We start from the raw sequence: 6,042 nt of genomic DNA, 5'->3' as shown, positions 1-6,042 counted from the left end.
CAGGACTTCTCTCTTATATAACCCTCCTGATGTGAGGGATCAGGAGTCAGGACTTCTCTCTTATATAACCCCTCCTGATGTGAGGGAGCAGGAGCCAGGACTTCTCTCTTATATAACCCTTCCTGATGTGAGGGAGCAGGAGCCCGGACTTCTCTACTATATAACCCCTCCTGATGTGAGGGAGCAGGAGCCAGGACTTCTCTCTTATATAACCCTTCCTGTGAGGGAGCAGGAGCCAGGACTTCTCTCTTATATAACCCTTCCTGATGTGAGGGAGCAGGAGCCAGGACTTCTCTCCTATATAAACCTTCCTGATGTGAGGGAGCAGGAGCCAGGACTTCTCTCTTATATAACCCTTCCTGATGTGAGGGAGCAGGAGCCAGGACTTCTCTCTTCTATAACCCTTCCTGATGTGAGGGAGCAGGAGCCAGGACTTCTCTTTTATATAACCCTTCCTGATGTGAGGGAACAGGAGCCAGGACTTCTCTCATATATAACCCTTCCTGATGTGAGGGAACAGGAGCCAGGACTTCTCTCTTATATAACCCTTCCTGATGTGAGGGAGCAGGAGCCAGGACTTCTCTCTTATATAACCCCTTCTGATGTGAGGGAGCTGGAGCCAGGACTTCTCTCTTATATAACCTCTCCTGGTGTGAGGGAGCAGGAGCCAGGACATCTCTCTTATATAACCCTTCCTGATGTGAGGGAGCAGGAGCCAGGACTTCTCTCTTATATAACCCTTCCTGATGTGAGGGAGCAGGAGCCAGGACTTCTCTCTTATATAACCCTTCCTGATGTGAGGGAGCAGGAGCCAGGACTTTTCTCTTATATAACCCTTCCTGATGTGAGGGAGCAGGAGCCAGGACTTCTCTCCAATATAACCCTTCCTGATGGGAGGGAGCAGGAGCCAGGACTTCTCTCTTATATAACCCTTCCTGATGTGAGGGAGCAGGAGCCAGGACTGCTCTACTATATAACCCCTCCTGATGTGAGGGAGCAGGAGCCAGGACGTCTCTCTTCTATAACCCTTCCTGATGTGAGGGAGCAGGAGCCAGGACTTCTCTCTTATATAACCTCTCCTGATGTGAGGGAGCAGGAGCCAGGACTTCTCTCTTCTATAACCCTTCCTGATGTGAGGGAGCAGTAGCCAGGACTTCTCTTATATAACCCTTCCTGATGTGAGGGATCAGGAGCCAGGGCTTCTCTCTTATATAACCCCTCCTGATGTGAGGGAACAGGAGCCAGGACTTCTCTCTTATATAACCCTTCCTGATGTGAGGGAGCAGGAGCCAGGACTTCTCTCTTATATAACCCTTCCTGATGTGAGGGAGCAGGAGACAGGACTTCTCTCTTATATAACCTCTCCTGATGTGAGGGAGCAGGAGCCAGGACTTCTCTCCTATATAACCCTTCCTGATGTGAGGAAGCAGGAGCCAGGACTTCTCTCCTATATAACCCTTCCTGATGTGAGGAAGCAGGAGCCAGGACTTCTCTCTTACATAACCTCTCCTGGTGTGAGGGAGCAGGAGCCAGGACATATCTCTTATATAACTCTTCCTGATGTGAGGGAGCAGGAGCCAGGACTTCTCTCTTATATAACCCTTCCTGATGTGAGGGAGCAGGAGCCAGGACTTCTCTCTTATATAACCCCTTCTGATGTGAGGGAGCAGGAGCCAGGACTTCTCTCTTATATAACCTCTCCTGGTGTGAGGGAGCAGGAGCCCGGACATCTCTCTTATATAACCCTTCCTGATGTGAGAGAGCAGGAGCCAGGACTTCTCTCTTATATAACCCTTCCTGATGTGAGGGATCAGGTGCCAGGACTTCTCTCTTATAACCCTTCCTGATGTGAGGGAGCAGGAGCCAGGACTTCTCTCTTATATAACCCTTCCTGATGTAAGGGATCAGGATCCAGGACTTCTCTCTTATAACCCTTCCTGATGTGAGAGAGCAGGAGCCAGGACTTCTCTGTTATATAACCCTTCCTGATGTGAGGGAGCAGGAGCCAGGACTTCTCTCTTATATAACCTCTCATGGTGTGAGGGAGCAGGAGCCAGGACTTCTCTCTTATAACCCTTCCTGATGTGAGAGAGCAGGAGCCAGGACTTCTCTCTTATATAACCCTTCCTGATGTGAGGGAGCAGGAGCCAGGACTTCTCTCTTATATAACCCCTCCTGGTGTGAGGGAGCAGGAGCCAGGACTTCTCTCTTATATAACTCCTCCTGATGTGAGGGAGTAGGAGCCAGGACTTCTCTATTATATAACCCGTCCTGATGTGAGGGAGCAGGAGCCAGGACATCTCTCTTATATAACCCTTCCTGATGTGAGGGAGCAGGAACCAGGACTTCTCTCTTATATAACCCTTCCTGATGTGAGGGAGCAGGAGCCAGGACTTCTCTCTTATATAACCCTTCCTGATGTGAGGGAGCAGGAGCCAGGACTTCTCTCCTATATAACCCCTTCTGATGTGAGGGAGCAGGAGCCAGGACTTCTCTCTTATATAACCCCTCCTGATGTGAGGGAGCAGGAGCCACGACTTCTCTCTTATATAACCCTTCCTGATGTGAGGGATCAGGAGCCAGGACTTCTCTCTTATAACCCTTCCTGATGTGAGGGAGCAGGAGCCAGGACTTCTCTATTATATAACCCTTCCTGATGTGAGGGAGCAGGAGCCAGGACTTCTCTATTATATAACCCTTCCTGATGTGAGGGAGCAGGAGCCAGGACTTCTCTCTTATATAACCTCTCCTGGTGCGAGGGAGCAGGAGCCAGGACATCTCTCTTATATAACTTTTCCTGATGTGAGGGATCAGGAGCCAGGGCTTCTCTCTTATATAACCCCTCCTGATGTGAGGGAACAGGAGCCAGGACTTCTCTCTTATATAACCCTTCCTGATGTGAGGGAGCAGGAGCCAGGACTTCTCTCTTATATAACCCTTCCTGATGTGAGGGAGCAGGAGACAGGACTTCTCTCTTATATAACCTCTCCTGATGTGAGGGAGCAGGAGCCAGGACTTCTCTCCTATATAACCCTTCCTGATGTGAGGGAGCAGGAGCCAGGACTTCTCTCCTATATAACCCTTCCTGATGTGAGGGAGCAGGAGCCAGGACTTCTCTCTTACATAACCTCTCCTGGTGTGAGGGAGCAGGAGCCAGGACATCTCTCTTATGTAACCCTTCCTGATGTGAGGGAGCAGGAGCCAGGACTTCTCTCTTATATAACCCTTCCTGATGTGAGGGAGCAGGAGCCAGGACTTCTCTCTTATATAACCCCTTCTGATGTGAGGGAGCAGGAGCCAGGACTTCTCTCTTATATAACATCTCCTGGTGTGAGGGAGCAGGAGCCAGGACATCTCTCTTATATAACCCTTCCTGATGTGAGAGAGCAGGAGCCAGGACTTCTCTCTTATATAACCCTTCCTGATGTGAGGGATCAGGAGCCAGGACTTCTCTCTTATAACCCTTCCTGATGTGAGGGAGCAGGAGCCAGGACTTCTCTCTTATATAACCCTTCCTGATGTGAGGGATCAGGAGCCAGGACTTCTCTCTTATAACCCTTCCTGATGTGAGAGAGCAGGAGCCAGGACTTCTCTCTTATATAACCCTTCCTGATGTGAGGGAGCAGGAGCCAGGACTTCTCTCTTATATAACCTCTCATGGTGTGAGGGAGCAGGAGCCAGGACTTCTCTCTTATAACCCTTCCTGATGTGAGAGAGCAGGAGCCAGGACTTCTCTCTTATATAACCCTTCCTGATGTGAGGGAGCAGGAGCCAGGACTTCTCTCTTATATAACCTCTCCTGGTGTGAGGGAGCAGGAGCCAGGACTTCTCTCTTATATAACTCCTCCTGATGTGAGAGAGTAGGAGCCAGGACTTCTCTATTATATAACCTGTCCTGATGTGAGGGAGCAGGAGCCAGGACATCTCTCTTATATAACCCTTCCTGATGTGAGGGAGCAGGAACCAGGACTTCTCTCTTATATAACCCTTCCTGATGTGAGGGAGCAGGAGCCAGGACTTCTCTCTTATATAACCCTTCCTGATGTGAGGGAGCAGGAGCCAGGACTGCTCTACTATATAACCCCTCCTGATGTGAGGGAGCAGGAGCCAGGACGTCTCTCTTCTATAACCCTTCCTGATGTGAGGGAGCAGGAGCCAGGACTTCTCTCTTATATAACCTCTCCTGATGTGAGGGAGCAGGAGCCAGGACTTCTCTCTTCTATAACCCTTCCTGATGTGAGGGAGCAGGAGCCAGGACTTCTCTTATATAACCCTTCCTGATGTGAGGGATCAGGAGCCAGGGCTTCTCTCTTATATAACCCTTCCTGATGTGAGAGAGCAGGAGCCAGGACTTCTCTCCTATATAACCCTTCCTGATGTGAGGGAGCAGGAGCCAGGACTTCTCTCTTATATAACCATTCCTGATGTGAGGGAGCAGGAGCCAGGACTTCTCTCTTATATAACCCTTCCTGATGTGAGGGATCAGGAGCCAGGACTTCTCTCTTATATAACCCTTCCTGATGTGAGGGAACAGGAGCCAGGACTTCTCTCTTATATAACCCTTCCTGATGTGAGGGAGCAGGAGCCAGGACTTCTCTCTTATATAACCCTTCCTGAGGTGAGGGAGCAGGAGCCAGGACTTCTCTCTTATATAACCCTTCCTGATGTGAGGGATCAGGAGCCAGGACTTCTCTCTTATATAACCCTTCCTGATGTGAGGGAGCAGGAGCCAGGACTTCTCTCTTATATAACCCTTCCTGATGTGAGGGAGCAGGAGCCAGGACTTCTCTCTTATATAACCCTTCCTGATGTGAGGGATCAGGAACCAGGACTTCTCTCTTATATAACCCTTCCTGATGTGAGGGAGCAGGAGCCAGGACTTCTCTCTTATATAACCTCTCCTGGTGTGAGGGAGCAGGAGCCAGGACTTCTCTCTTATATAACTCCTCCTGATGTGAGGGAGTAGGAGCCAGGACTTCTCTCTTATATAACCCTTCCTGATGTGAGGGAGCAGGAGCCAGGACTTCTCTCTTATATAACCTCTCCTGATGTGAGGGAGCAGGAGCCAGGACTTCTCTCTTATATAACCCTTCCTGATGTGAGGGAGCAGGAGCCAGGACTTCTCTCTTATATAACCTCTCCTCATGTGAGGGAGCAGGAGCCAGGACTTCTCTCTTATATAACCCCTCCTGATGTGAGGGAGCAGGAACCAGGACTTCTCTCTTATATAACTCCTCCTGATGTGAGGGAGTAGGAGCCAGGACTTCTCTCCTATATAACCCTTCCTGATGTGAGGGAGCAGGAGCCAGGACTTCTCTCTTATATAACCTCTCCTCATGTGAGGGAGCAGGAGCCAGGACTTCTCTCTTATATAACCCTTCCTGATGTGAGGGAGCAGAAGCCAGGACTTCTCTCTTATATAACCTCTCCTAATGTGAGGGAGCAGGAGCCAGGACTTCTCTCTTATATAACCCTTCCTGATGTGAGGGAGCAGAAGCCAGGACTTCTCTCTTATATAACCTCTCCTGATGTGAGGGAGCAGGAGCCAGGACTTCTCTCTTATATAACCCTTCCTGATGTGAGGGAGCAGGAGCCAGGACTTCTCTCTTATATAACCTCTCCTGATGTGAGGGAGCAGGAGCCAGGACTTCTCTCTTATATAACTCCTCCTGATGTGAGGGAGCAGGAGCCAGGACTTCTGTCTTATATAACCCTTCCTGATGTGAGGGAGCAGGAGCCAGGACTTCTCTCTTATATAACCCTTCCTGATGTGAGGGATCAGGAACCAGGACTTCTCTCTTATATAACCCTTCCTGATGTGAGGGAGCAGGAGCCAGGACTTCTCTCTTATATAACCTCTCCTGATGTGAGGGAGCAGGAGCCAGGACTTCTCTCCTATATAACCCTTCCTGATGTGAGGGAGCAGGAGCCAGGACTTCTCTCTTATATAACCTCTCCTCATGTGAGGGAGCAGGAGCCAGGACTTCTCTCTTATAACCTGCTTCCCCCGAACAATGTAAAATAAACAATTTGTCAATAAAG

This window comes from Engystomops pustulosus, chromosome 11 (genome assembly GCF_040894005.1).
Source record: "Engystomops pustulosus chromosome 11, aEngPut4.maternal, whole genome shotgun sequence".
NCBI lineage: Eukaryota > Metazoa > Chordata > Amphibia > Anura > Leptodactylidae > Engystomops > Engystomops pustulosus.
The sequence above is the reverse complement of the archived record's forward strand: the minus strand, read 5'-3'. Positions refer to the sequence as shown.